This window comes from Lynx rufus, unplaced genomic scaffold (genome assembly GCF_022079265.1).
Source record: "Lynx rufus isolate CCGP_SWC_20201006 ecotype Redwood Valley unplaced genomic scaffold, mLynRuf1.p SCAF_10, whole genome shotgun sequence".
Taxonomy (NCBI): Eukaryota; Metazoa; Chordata; class Mammalia; order Carnivora; family Felidae; genus Lynx; species Lynx rufus.
In genome coordinates, this window is record NW_025814824.1 from 1,774,266 (window position 1) to 1,789,136 (window position 14,871).

The window sequence follows — 14,871 nt, forward strand, 5'->3', positions numbered from 1 at the left end:
CATGAATGGATGTTGTACTTTGTCAAATGCTTTTTCTGCATATATAGAGATGATCATATGATTTTAATCCTTTCTCTTGATGTGGCAAATCACATTGATTTGTGAATAGTAAATATTTGTGAATATTCCTTGCATTCCTGAAAAAAATCCCACTTGATTATGGTGAATAGGTATTAACTCTTCTTTAAATGTTTGGGAGAATTCACCTGTGAACCCCTTTTACCAGTCAGGTGGTTTGACAAATCTGTGCCGTTTGGCCAGTTTTACAACATTTTCATGGTGCATACCATCCTCATTCCTCAGGGCTAGTTGAGCCGGACACAGGGTGGGTGGGGGGCCTCAGTCTCATGATCCTGGGATCATGACTTGAGCCGAGGCCAAGAGCTGGAAGCTCAATCAACTGAGCCACCCATGCACCCCTATGCTTTTTTAAAAAAACTTCATGACCTTCTTTAACACAGAAAAATGCCAGTACCTTTGGCATTTTTTAAGAAGTTCGTTTATTTCATACTGTTACTCAAATTAAGATTCACAGGGGTGAATCTTCAGGATGGAGGACAAGCACACATCCAGGTAACTGACTTTATTATTATTAAACGAAAATTACAAGGCTCTATAAATTAAGACGACCTTCTGCTCACCTAAACCACCCTTCTCTTGCACCTGAAAGTCAGTTTGATTTTGCTCACCTGACTTTTCACAATCTCTTCAAGAGCCCAACGAACGGACTGTAACCCAATCCCTCCAGTTGACGCATCCCATGGAGCTCAGGGGCAAGCACCAGATGAGGTCGCCCTAGACCCCGCCCTGTCCGGAGGCGGCGGCGCAGCGCGCTGTGGTCTGAGGCATTGTGGGTATTGAAGACCCTCTCCCAGGGCACTGTGGGTAGCGCAGTCCCGCGTCCCGGGGCACTGTGGGTAGCGCACCCCGGAGCACTGTGGGTAGTGCTGTCCTGCGCCCGCCGGCGTCGCTGGTGGCTGGTGACGGTCCTTGCGCGCTTGTGGTGAGTGATTCCGCCGCTGCCGCCGTTCCGGGGCACTGCGGTGGGGAGAGCCGGGCGAGAGCGGACGGGGTCGGTTCGCTGTCGCCGCGGGTTGCTGGAGGTTCGGGTTTCCCGGCGGGGTTGGGGCGGCCCACCTGGGAGGGGCTGTGGGCGGGAGTCTGGGGGAAGCGCCGTCAGGCGGGGCTGGGGGCCCAGCGTCCCGTCCTGGAGGAGCCGGGCTGGCCTGGGTGACTTGGGGCACAGGGGCGGTGGGGCGGCGCTGCTCGGCGAAGCCGGCTCTGGTGATGCGGGTGCCGCTTGGCCACCTGCCCCCAGGTTTTGGAGGAAGATTGGCCTGGGGCAGATACCCAACCTCGCCTCGATGGTGGGGGCAGCCCGGGCGGAGACTCGGGTCAGCGGCCTCGGGACCGTGGGCTCCTCGGGGCGTTGGAAGGGCCCGGCGGGGTCAGACATCCCCGGGTTGCGTGGGGGAGCCCTTGGGTCCCCTTCGGCGCTTTCCGCTTGTGCCAGCCCCCTCCTGGGGCCCTTCCAGGAGCATGGGGTGGTGCCATCGGAGTGGACCCTACCGGGCAGAGCACTTTCCCTAGATCCCCTAGTCACCGGAGGTGGGAGAGGGAATGAATGGTAAGAACTCCGGCCTTAAACTTTCCTTTGTGAAAATGAAACTCGAGCGTACCCAGGAGTAGCCGTGAAGTTCTATGGGTTCATCAGTCTGATCCACCAATTATCAATGAGAACCCTATCTTTTCTCCCCCAGCCTGCAACCCCCAAGTGTACATCTCTTTGGGCACTGTGTCTGCCCACGGGCCTATGCCAGGCTTGCTGTCGGAGCCCCCGACCCCCCTTCCTTTTAGGGAGAGTTCAAATCCAGACCTGCCCCTTTCTCACTGACTCATCCTGGGCAAGGTACCGAACCTCCTGGAGTGGAGTGTGGAAAGAGTTAAAACTTGTGTCTGACCCATGCTAAGTGCTCGAAAACATTCACGAGTGTTTTTACTAAGCCGCCCCCCCCGCCCCCCTCCCCCCCCCGCCCCCCTCCCCCCTCCCCCCCGGCACATAGAGGATTAATCTACTGGGCGTCAGCATGCGTCGAGAGCAGGCTTGCTCTAAAACCCACACCCCGACTCTGTTCCTGGGGTGGTCCTTACCTTCCCTGCCTGCTTCCAGTACTTTAGTGGAGTGGAACCCAGTTGCACACTTGGAGGTTTCCAGCCTGCTCTGTGGGCCAGGAGAGACTCCTAAGGTGGGAACTACTTCTGGTGTGCCCAGGTGGGCCCTGAAGCCGTCTCCCCTCCCTACTCCCCCTCAATCCAGAGGGAACTAACTGCCTGTTAAGGAGGGGAGGACTCCTAGGGCCCTGGCAGCCTGTTGTGGATGGGCACCACCTCCTCCTGTACTTGTGGTGTGGACTTTAGTGTGTGTGTAGTATGCCCTGTGGGGCTCAGAGCTGCAGGTGGATTCCCAGGAAGCCAGGCTTGTTCTTGAAAGGACACATTCCTGCACAGGGTGTCCTCGGGCACATCCTCTGCCTTCATTCAGGAGCTTTTCAGCATCTCCATACGTTCACTCTGCTGTATTCTCAGGGCCTTGTGGTGTTGCCAAAACAAAGATGGTGAGAAGTGCTGTTGTGAGAACAGTAGTCTTGTATTGGCCATATTTTTATTTCCTCAGCCATCTTGCACATTATGTGGTAGAATATTCATTTTGTAGAAAGGTAAATGGTACAGTAGAGGATTAAATAACTTTTACCACGGAGCTAGCTGTTCTTTAACTTTCAAAGTTAATGAAAATTTAAAAAGAGAGGTGCTCTATTTTTAGACTGTCTCATACATCTAATGCTAATTAAATTCATTTTCATAAAATTTTGTAATGTTTATTTTTGAGACAGAGCGCGAGCAGGGGAGGGGCAGAGAGAGAGAGAGAGAGAGAGAGAGAAAATCTGAAACAGGCTCCAGACTCTGAGCTGTCAGCACAGAGGCAGATGTGGAGCTTGAACCCACAAACCGTGAGCTCATGACCTGAGCCAAAGTTGGACACTTAGCCAACTGAGCCACCAGGCTCCCCACACCCCCAAATTTTTTCCTGATCCTTGGTCTCAGCCCCTAATGACATGAACTTCTGTTGGTGACATTAATGACACTACTTTTAAAGTTTCTTCTACTTTTCTTAGTTTTGAGGGTGTGGAGGGAAATGGGATTATTAAATTTAAAATTTATTATGAAAATTTTACAAATACAAAGATAGCGAGAATTTTCAAAGAGCATCTGTGCATCGGCTTCAGCAGGTGTCAACATTCTGCTCTTCCCCTCTTCCTTTTTGGTTTTCTCTGCTGAAGTATTTTGCAGCAAATCCCAGATATCATTTTACCAGTGAATACTTCAGTATGCATCTGTTAGGAATTAAAACTTTTTTTATTAAATTTTATTGAAATATAATTACCATACATTATTATTATCAGTTGGTGTACAACATATTGACTTAATTCTATACATTATTCAGTGCTTACCACAACAAATGCCACCATCTGTCACCATACAATGTTATACTCCTCATCTCCATAACTTATTTATTTTATAACTGGAAGTTTTTCTTAATCCCCTTTATCTATTTTGCCTATACCTCCACCACCTCCCCTCTGACAACCACCATTTTGTTCTCTGTGAGTCTGTTTTTTATTGGTTCATGTGTTTTTGTTCTTTATCCATTTATCAATAGGCACACATTGTTTCCGTATTTGGGCTATTTTAGATAATGCTGTAATAAACATAGGGGTGCATGTATCTTTTCAGATTAGCATTTTCATTTTCTTTGGGTAAATAATAGTGAAATTACTAGATCATATGGTATTCTATTTTTAAATTTCTGAGGAAACTCCATACTGTTGTACACAGTGGTTGTACCAATTTACATTCCTACCAACAGTGTGTATGTAAGGGTTCTTTTTTCATCATATCCTTACCAACACTTGTTATTTGTCTTTTTAATACTAGCCTTTCTGAATGGTGTGAGGTGATATTTCATTGTAGTTTTGATTTGCACTTCCCTGATGATAGGTGATGTTGAGCATCTTTTCATGTGTCTGTTGACCATCTGTATATCTTCTTTGGAAAAATGTCATTCAGGTCCTTTGACAATTAAGAAAATTATTTTTTGTGGTACTGTAGAAGTTCTTTATGTATTTTGGATATTAATATTGGATATATTGTTTGCAAATATCTCCTCCCATTCAGTAGGTTGCCTTTTTGTTTTGCTGATGGTTTCCTTTACTGTGAAAACCCTTTTTATTTTGATGTAGTCTGAATAGTTTATTCTTGCTTTTGTTTTTCTTGACTGAGGAGACATATTTAGGAAAATGCTGTGATGGCTGATGTCAAAGAAATTACTGCCTCTGTTTTCTTTTAGGAATTTTATGGTTTCAGTTCTCACATTTAGATGAGAAACCCATTTTGAGGGGTTTCTCTCTTAAAAATTCTAGTATAGTTAACATACACTGTTGTATTAGTTCCAGGTGTACAATACAGTGATTCAACAATTGTATACATAACTCAGTACTCACCGGGATAAGTGTATTCTTAATCCCTTTCACCTGTTTCACCCATCCCCCTACCTACCTGTTCTCTGGTAACTATCCCTTTGTTCTCGATAGTTAAAAGTCTTTTTTGGTCTCTTTTTTTTCCTTTGTTCATTTGTTTTGTTTCTTAAATTCCACATATGAATGAAACCATATGGTATTTGTCTTTTGCTGACTGGTTTGTTTCACTTAGCATTGTACCTTCTAGATCCATTCTTGTTGTAAATGACAAGATTTCATTCTTTTTTTATGGCTGATTAATTGCACTATGTGTGTATGTGCGTGCGTGTGTGTATCACATCTTCTTTATCCATCCATCAATAGACAATTAGGTTGCTTCCATATCTTTGCTCTTGTAAATAATGCTACAGCAAACATAGGGGTACATATATCTGTTTGTGTTACTGTTTTCATATTCTTTGGGTAAATACCCAGTAGTGAAATGACTTCATCATATGGTAGTTCTATTTTTAATTTTTGAGGGACCTCCATACTGTTCCCACAGTGGCTGCACTTGTTTGCATTCCCATCAATAAAGCACAAAGTTTTCTTCTCTCCACATCCTTGCCAACACTTGTTGTTTCCTGTATTTTTTATTTTAGCCATTCTGACAGGTGTAAGGTGGCTTTTGATTTGCATTTCCCTGATGAGTGATATTGAGCATCGTTTCATGTGTCTGTTGGCCATCTGTCTTCTCTGGAGAAATGTTTGTTCTTGTCTCTGCCCATTTGTAATTGGACTAGTTTTTGTTTTTGTTTTGTTTTTTGGTGTTGAGTTGTATTAGTTCTTTATATATTTTGTATTCTTTATATATTTTGGATACTAACCCCTTTATTGCATATGTACCTTGCCAGTATATATATTCCCATACAGGAGGTCTTTTAGGTTTTTTGATTGTTTCCTTTGCTGTGCAGAAGCTTTTTATTTTGATGTAATTCCAATGGTTTATTTTTACTTTTGTTTTCCTTGCCTCAGGAGACATATCTAGAAAAATGTTGCTATGGCCAGTGTCAGAGCCAAGGCACAGTGTCAGGTTCACAGGTTAAAAACAGGCTTGGCATACTTTCTCCGACACTGTGCCCTGGCTCTCTTATCACTACCACTTGCATGATAAATGCCTTTCCATCCCTTAACTTTTAATCTGCGTGTGTCTGGCTCTTTTGGGCAGCATATAGATGGATCTTGCTTTTTTTTTTTTGTTTCTTTTTAATCCATTCTGCCACCCTGTGTCTTCTGATTGTAGCATTTAGTCCATTTACATTCAAGATGATTATTGTTAGGTATGTACTTACTACCATTTTGTTACTTGTTTTATGATTTTTTTTTTGGTAGTTCTTTTCTGTTCCTTTTTTCTCTTGGTCTCTTCTCACAGTTTTCTGGGTTTTTTTAGTGATATATTTGGATTACTTCCTTTTTTTTTGCATATCTATTATTGGCTTTTGATTTGTGATTACCATTAGGTTTATAGATGACATCTTATGCATACAGCAGTTTATAATGAGTTGATGGCTGTAGGAGTTTGAACCCGTTCTTTATTCCTCTCCCTCCCATGTTTTAGTTATATGGTGTCATACTTTATATCCTTTTATTTTGTGAATCCCTTGACTGATTTTTATAGGTGTACTTAATTTTACTGCTTTTATGCTTCCTACTTTTCTTACTCCTGGTTCTGTCCTTTTCTTTCCACTCATAGTTATGGCCTTTTCTTTCCACTCATGAAGAGAGAGACAGAGCACAAGTGGGGGAGGGGCAGAGAGAGAAGGAGACAGAGAATCCAAAGCAGGCTCCAGGCTCCGAGCTGTCAGCACAGAGCCCGATGCGGGGCTCGAACCCACAAACTGCGAGATAGTGACCTGAGCCGAAGTCAGACGCTTAACCAACTTAGCCACCCAGGTGCCCCTAGCCTTGCCAGATTCTTAGTTGCAGGTTTTTTCCTTTTAGCACTTTGAATATATCATGCCACTCCCTCTGGCTTGCAAAGCTTCTTCTGAAAAATCAGCTGATAGCCTTTTGGGGTTTTGTTGTGGGTAACTTTTTTCTCTTGATGCTTTTAAAATTCTCTTGTTATCAGTATTTTCTGCCATTTTAATAACTATGTGTCTTGAATTTATTTTGTGGGGGACTCTCTGTGTCTCTTGGATCTGGAATTCTGTTCCTTTCCCCAGATATGGGAAATTTTTAGCCATTATTTCTTCAAATAAATTTTCTGTTCCCTTTTCTCTCTTTTCTTCTTTTTGGATCCCTATAATGCATATATTATTACTCTCGATGGTGTTGCTGAGTTTTTTGTTTTCATTTATTATTATTTTTTCTCCTGTTAAGCTTGATTGCTTTCCATTACTTTTGTCCTCCAGGTCACTGATCCGTTCTTCTACTTCCTCTAGTCTAGGGCTTATTCTCTCTAGTGTATTTTTAATTTCAGTTAAGTTCATCTGTGATTGGTTCTTTTATGTTTTCTATCTCTTTGTCAAGGGTCTCACTGAAGTTCTCCAATCTTTTCTCAAGTCCAGTGAGTATTTGAATTTTTATAAAACTTACTTTAGATTCTCTATCAGGCATATTACTTATCATTGTTTCATTTAGCTCTCTTGCTGTGATTTTGTCCTGTTCTTTCATTTGGGACATACTCCTCTCTTCATTTTGTCTAAGTCTCTGTGCATTTTCTCTGTGTTAGGAAAGTCAGCTACATACAACTCCTGGTCTTGAAAGTCATGGCCTTCTGAAGAATAGGTTCTGTTGTACCCTGCTATGCACATTTATTAGAGAGAGCATGCGTGTGCACAAGAGGGGAAGGGGCAGAGAGAGAGAGAGAGAGAGAGAGAGAATCCCAAGAAGGCTCCGTGCTGTCAGCACAGAGTCCGACATGGGGCTTGATCCCATTACCATGAGATCATTACCTGAGCCAAAATCAAGAGTCAGATGCTTAACTGACTGATATCTCTCCATTTATTTAGATATTCTTTGATTTTTTTAAAGAAGTTTTATAATTTTTCTCACACAGATTTTATGCAAATTTGTTTTAGATTTATACCTAAGTATTTCGTTTTTCTGGGTGTTAATATAAGTGTTGTGGTGTTTTTAATTTAAAATTCCATTTGTTCGTGGCTGGTATATAGGCAAATAGTTGATTTTTTCATATTACTAACCTTGTATCCTGCAGCCTCAATATAATCACTTCTTAGTGCCAGAAATTTCTTGACTCTTTGGTATTTTCTATATAGTCAATCAGGTCATCTGCAGACAAAGATAGTATTGTTTTTTCCTTTTCAATCTGTGTACCGTTATTTCTTTTTTTTGTCTTCTTAGGTTAGGTAGGACTTCCATTGTGATGTTCATAGGAGAGATGAGAGGGGACATCCTTGCCTTGTTGCTGTTCTTCAGGGACAGCATCTGTTTTCTCAGCATTAAGCAGTACTGTGATTGGTGGCTTTTCCACCCTTTCTTTAAGCACGACCACAGTTATTTGCAGAGGCTGTCAGCACAGCCTGTTTTTAACCTGTGAACCTGACAAAATTAATGTCACTCCTTTACTGTTCTCTGACATTCAGTGTTCATATTTCCTGGATTGCTCAAAACTGCCAAAACAGTGTCCATGTGTTGCATTTGGTTGCTGTATATCTAAAGTCTTTTTTTTATTTCTACAAGAGCTCTCTTTCTTTTTATGCTGTTAACTTGTTGAAAGCTTCACATTTTAAAAAGATTAAACATATGTTAATTCACTCTTCAGTACTTCAGCACCACTTAATAACAATTTGTTTTCCCCATGTGCAGAATATCATGATCACAGCTAACCATGTTCATGATAATTAACACCATCTGACACCCACTTCCTCTTGAAGTGTCCTTTGTAATCCCCAAAATGCTTTCCAGTTCATCTGTGCAAAATAGGACCTAGTCAAAGCATATAAGGACATCTGAAGAATGGTTATCTTGTAAATATCTTTGCCTAAGGAAAGGTTTCCCTCTCCTATTTCTTCATGATATTGTTGTGCTGAAGACCTGGGCCATTTGCTGACTGCCTCTTAAATTTCAAGTCTCATTTCAAATCTTGGGAACTCAATCTTGGATATATAAATGAGGGGGGCAACCAGATAATGGTGTCCACCCTGCTTCACATTCCCCTCAAATTCTGTGGAGACTTGTAGCACTCTTTCTGTTTGGATTTCCTAGGACTTGTCCTTTAGCTTTAGGGCAGATATAGATGGAGAGTTTCTGTTTTCCCCATGGTAGGTCACTTTGGCTTTCAACGTGAGTGCTCTCCTGTGGGTATTCTGAGGCCCTTTCCTGCTTAATAGAAACCCCACAGTGATAAAAGTCTCACCTAGCTGTAGGGGGCTGGAGGCTTCGATTCCCAACTGGAGACTGGGGCTGAGCCTGCTGCTGGCCTAGTTCTGGGGGGCCTTTTTAACAGGACACTGGTTAAGAATAGGCTGTTCTGATGCCCTCTGCAACCTGCCTTATCTCCCCTGAACTGGGAGGCTAATAGAAGGGTACTCCTCCCAAGCGCCCCCTCACTTTCTTCTCTTTCCCCAGCTCTACCTCTGCAACTTGACTCTTCTCTAGAAAGAGCACTCAGCTGACCAGGAATATGGCCCCAGGGCCCCTGACGACCAGGGATGAGGTGAGTCCTGAAATTTCTTCCTAGCTCTTGCAGGATGGACTCCTTGCCTTTCCGTGTCCTTGGAGCTCCCCTGGTGGTGTTAGGTCATATTTAGCCCCGATTTTGGAGATTTGGCCCATCTTAACCTGGAGCCCTTTCTCAGACTCTGCTCCATTCATGACTCAGGCATTCACCAAGTAGTAAAGTGTGACTATAATTAGTACAATTAACATACAAATATAGGACATTCATGCTTATGTGCCCAGTGATTCCCAAGGCCTGAAAAATCGAAGGAAGGCTTTCAGGAGAAAGCTCTTTTCAGAGTTGCCTGAGCTGCCTCTGATGGACTTGGCAAGTTGAAGAACTGAGAGAAAGTCTTCCAGTGGGAGTGTGACAGCAAGTCTGGTACATATCAGAGACTGGGTGACTGGGCAGGCTGTCCCTCACTATTTGGAAAGCTTGGAACAGCCAGTGGCCTTTGGTCATCAGTTTTCTCTGTGTAGAGGTGAGGATGCAGACCTGCTGTCTGCTTGGGAATCACGGATACGTTTAGTTTGGCCAGCCCCATGCTTTATATTTAAATGAGTTTTCCACACCTAAAAATTGGAAGATTGTGTCTGAAGGTCTGGATTGCCAACCTCTTTGAGAAAAGATTGCTTACCACTCTCCAGAGTCCACCCTTTTGGTGGATGACAAGTAGCTGAAGCCAAACAGTGTCTCCACAGTGCAGTCATGCCTTCACCCCTTCACATTCATGCTTATGTGCCCAGTGATTCCCAAGGCCTGAAAAATCGAAGGAAGGCTTTTCTGACCATGGCTGAAGAGTCTGCCTCACTCATTTTCCTGGCCCGTGAAGGTTTTGCCTTGACCTGCTCTGAGCCAGATTCGGCCAGAATCTACAAAGGCAGGCTGAGGAGTGGGGGCCTGAACTTGGAGCAAGCTGGATTTTGAAGGAGTCTGCCATGTTGAAATCAAGGATTTGGAAATAAGCGGTATAGTTGATCCCTGAACAACATGGACTTGAACTCTGTGCGTCCACTTATACGTGGATTTTTTTCAGTAAATACAGGACAGTGCTATAAACATATTTACTCTTCCTTAAGAATTTCTTTTTTTAAACCAATTTCTTAATACTTTCTTTAGTTTATTGTGTGACTATAGTATATAGTATACATAACATATTAAATAGGTGTTCATTGACTGTTTATGTTGCCAGTAAGGCTTCTGGTTAATCATAGGCTATTAAGTTTTTGGGGAGTCAAAAGTTATACGCAGATTTCTGACTGTATGGTGGGTTGGCACCCCTATCCCCCTATGTTGTTCAACTGTTAACGGTAACTGAGTGAATATATGTCCTTTCGGACAGATTTTCTCATCCTTAAGACTAGGCAGCATGTGAACTTGACATAATTGGATAAAGTTAACATTTACTAACCCCCTAAACAGATACCAGGTAAGACACTTTTGTGCTTATTATATCAATTACACAAAATAGTGTCATTCAGTTTTTCAATGCCTGTCATATCAAGTGTAGAATTTCTTTGCAGAAAATCTCAACTTGATCTTAATACTGGGTTCATATGGTGGACAGTTGCCTGTTAATGTACAAATTAAAAATGACTGACGTCATCAGAACCATTGAGAACTGTGCGTCTCTCCTTTGTCAAATCTTGTATACCTTTAAGAGAACATGTTTATGTAGTGCATGCAGTTCAGAGTGTTCCTTAAGGTAAGAGAGAACTTTTTTATATTTCACTTTACCATTTATGGTGTTAATAGAGAAGCATTCTTGGCCAAAATGGAACATGGCACTGGCTTGTTTCATAAAGGGACCACAATTTTAACTTATTTTGAAAGAATGAAAGAACAAAGGGGTTTAAGTTTGTTATTTGAGGCATAGAAATTACATATTTTAGGATTCCTTAAATTACATGTCCAGATACTTAGGTATGTGGCTGATCTGAATTATACAGAATATTCTGATCTATGTTCTAATTGAATATATTGTTGACTACATACACACACATGATATTTACGCATGTCTAAAGGGTTTGGCTTAATAGGAGAAATTGTAATGTGCTTTAGGATTGTGGCATAGATTGGGGCTGGCCCTAAAGGCTCTTAGCTAGTATGAAATTGGCACTATTTTACTGAATCTTAAAATTTGTTTTGAATGTCTGCTGTGTGAAGGAGTCTTTGGTCAACAAATAGTGATACTTATAGCACAGCCTCCATTCTTTTTTTGTGTGTGTGTTTATTTTTGAGAGAGAGCACACGTGTGCACATGGAGCATGGGAAAAGAGAGGGGAACAGAGGATCTGAAGTGGGCTTTGCGCTGACAAACTGAGATCATGACCTGAGCCAAAGTCAGATGCTTAACTGACTGAGCCACCAGGTGCCCCACGGCCTCCATTCTTATAGGACTCCCATCTTATTTAAGGGTTTACCTATCATTGGAATTAAACATTTTTTTTTTTGAAGACAGACTGCACTTTTATTCTTTCAGTGGTGAAAACCTAAATGAGAAAATTCCTCCTGACCATTAAATCTCTAATAAAACAATGCACAATAGACCTCTTCCCACAAGATAGCACATCACTATACAATGCAGAATGGCAGTGCTTTTCCTCATAATCCCTACTGTGCTACATATAAATTAGAATTTATATGGTAAAAGCAACGTATTAGTTCTATACATGATATTTTTAAGAAATTATAAATTAGTCATCATTCTTCAAATGGAGTTAAACATTTAAAAGTTTCTTTCTACTGAGGTATAATTCACATCTGATAAATTTTGCCATTTTATTTTATTTATTTAAAAAAAATTTTTTTTAACGTTTTATTTATTTTTGAGACAGGGAGAGACAGAGCATGAACAGGGGAGGGTCAGAGAGAGGGAGACACAGAATCTGAAACAGGCTCCAGGCTCTGAGCTGTCAGCACAGAGCCCGACGCGGGGCTCGAACTCACAGACCGCGAGATCATGACCTGAGCCGCTTAACTGACTGAACCACCCAGGCGCCCCACATTTTGCCATTTTAAAGTGTATAGTTCAGTAGTGCAACCCTTACTACTATCTAATTCCATAATATTTTCATAACCCCCAAAGAGATCTCACACCCATTAGGAGTCACTCTTCTCCCCTTCCCTGACCTCTGGCAAGTGCTATTTTCTATCTCTATAGATTTGATTATTCTGGTTATTTCATATAAATGGAATCATATAATATGTAGTCTTTGTATCTGTTTTCTTTCACTTAGCATATTTTCAGGGTTCATCCATGTTGTAGCCCGAGTCAGTAATATTTCATTCCTCTTCATGGTCAAGTAACATTCTATTGTATGGATATATGACATTTTGTTTTTTATTCATCAGTTGATAGACATGTCCTGTCACTGGGACTTAATATCTTTGGTCTGTGGACATTTTTGATAGATTTTAATGATAAAATTGTATTAAAACTAGTGACTACCCCAGTGTCAGATCTTTAAAGATGAAGAAACCACTTACATTCACATTCAAATCTATGACTCGTTACAGGTTAAAAACATTCAGATTTTCACCATCCCATCCCACTATTTCTCAGTCATTGCAAATTTAACTTGTTCTTAATGTCTGAGAACCTGTTTCTGTGGGTAATTTTGTTCATGAAATGAATTTTAGGATTACAGTCAGTTATTCTCAACACAAATGACCAAGTAAGATGACACGAGTATTTTGAGTTTTATGAGCTACAACTCTGTAATAAAAGAATGTCTGTGTTCTTTTTTTGTTGGCTTTCAAAACCATCTGCAGGATACTAGAACACCTCTGCTTTGTATTCTACCACTAGCTACCTTTTCCCCCTGCCAGGTGCTTCTCACCCACATCATGGGCTTTTTCCCTCTCTTCCTCTTCTCATGATATCTGTGTTCCTTACTTTCCTACATGCTTCATTTTAGATTCTCAGCCCTCTACTCTTTTCTTGATTATTCTGAATCTTACCCATCTTTCAAATTTTAATTTTTTAGAGATATAATTCACAGCCTAGAATTCATCCTGTGGATGAAATAATCAGATAGACTTCAAAGTCTCTATTTTAACTATGCTCAGTGTGGAACAGGAAAATGTAGTAATATCAATAAAATCCACTTCATGACAAAGGGAAAGAAGACCATTTCAGAATGATAATAAAAGAGTAGCTTCAGGAAGACATGACAATTATATATGTATGTGTTTAATAACAAAGCTTTAAAATACTTGACAGAATTAAAGGGAGAAAAAGGCAATTATACCCTTAAAAAGAGATTTAACCCCTCTGAGCAACTGATAGGACAACTAGGTGAAAAGTCAGTAAAGACATAGGATTTAAAGAAAACTAGCAAATGCATCATCTTGGTCAAAAATTATAGAACACTGTACCCTACAACTGCAGAATATACTTTTTCAAGTACATTTGGTATGCTCAGCAAGACAGACTTAGTGAATTTGAAGGGATTTAAAGAACACAGTGTATATTCTGTAACTCCAGTTGAATTATATTAGGGACCCATAAGATATCTAAGTAAATCTCAAATATTTAGAAACTGAACGACACATTCTTCACTAATCCTTACATCAAAGGAGAAATTGCAAAATTAAGAGACTATTTCAAATAGAATGATAGAAATAGATCATTAAATCTTGTGGGAGGCCAATCTGGTGGCTCTGCCCCAGCAGCACTCTGGCAGTGCCCTCTACCACCCCTGGGATAGGATCTCTGTGCTAGCCTCAACCCTGGCATCCTGGATATCGCCAGAGGGATCAAGAGAGGACAGCCTATTGCTTTATTGGGCCTCCGTGTTCTCCCTCCTTCTGACTTTCTGCTTCTTCATGTTGAAGCTTATGGTCTGTGACTGATGGTGAGGTTATAAGGGTCAGCACCGAGGATGAACAAGGGGGGTTAGCAGTTGGAAAGTGACTAGAGCCAACACCTGCTTGCTTTCTCAGACACGGACAGAGGTGACTGTGTGGCCACAGTGCTAGATTGCCAGTTTGGCTGATGAGCCCCTTTGGATCTGCATTTCTTAGGTCTTAGACACTTTGGCCAGAAGGCAGGGCATCCTTTGCCTAATGCAAACGAGAACTTCAGGACAGAAACTTCACAGGCTCTGCCTTCAGTGGACTCATGTTCAAGTAGGAGAAGATTCATGTACACAACCTAAATCAAAACAGGCAGCTGTACATTAAAGACGGAGACACACAGTCTTGTTTTGTGAAAGAAGAAATCTCAGATGATGGTTTCTTCTTGGCATTGAGGAACGGTCCTCAGGAACCTGGTGTGGAGACTGCTTGTGACACTGGCTCAGGTTAGATTTCTGCAAGTCTCTCCCCAAGGGACTCTTGTGTTCCTGGCAAGCACCTATATTCCACAAGACAAATTCCATGTGAGCAAGAGCCCAGGGAGGTGATGAGCATGTAAACAATGTCAGTCTAAATGCAGACCTTCGTACAGAGTGAGACTTCAGAAAGAAGAACTCACAGTGTCTCACTGTGGCAGAAGCTTCCTACTCAATTTTGAGCTTAGGCAGCATGAGGAAATCTATTCTGGAGAGAAACCTTTTGTGTGTGACAGTAAGTTCTTCATTCAAAGTTCAAAACTTAGTATCAGAGGATTCACACTGGAGAGAAATTTTACAAGTGTACCAAATGTTGAAAAAGCTTCAGTCAGAATTC

At 41.6% G+C, this 14,871-nt stretch overlaps 1 protein-coding gene across 1 annotated transcript in view; it reads left to right on the plus strand.

Moving 5' to 3' along the window:
* Nucleotides 1–1,238: 1,238 nt before the first annotated feature.
* The window catches only part of ZNF169 (zinc finger protein 169), a 47,356-nt gene continuing 33,723 nt past the window's right edge, over nucleotides 1,239–14,871 (plus strand). The window contains exons 1-4 of the mRNA XM_047100735.1: nucleotides 1,239–1,627; nucleotides 9,108–9,195; nucleotides 10,541–10,627; nucleotides 10,709–10,903. The gene's annotated coding sequence lies outside the window, so the exon portion shown is untranslated. The remainder of the gene's footprint in view (nucleotides 1,628–9,107; nucleotides 9,196–10,540; nucleotides 10,628–10,708; nucleotides 10,904–14,871) is intronic.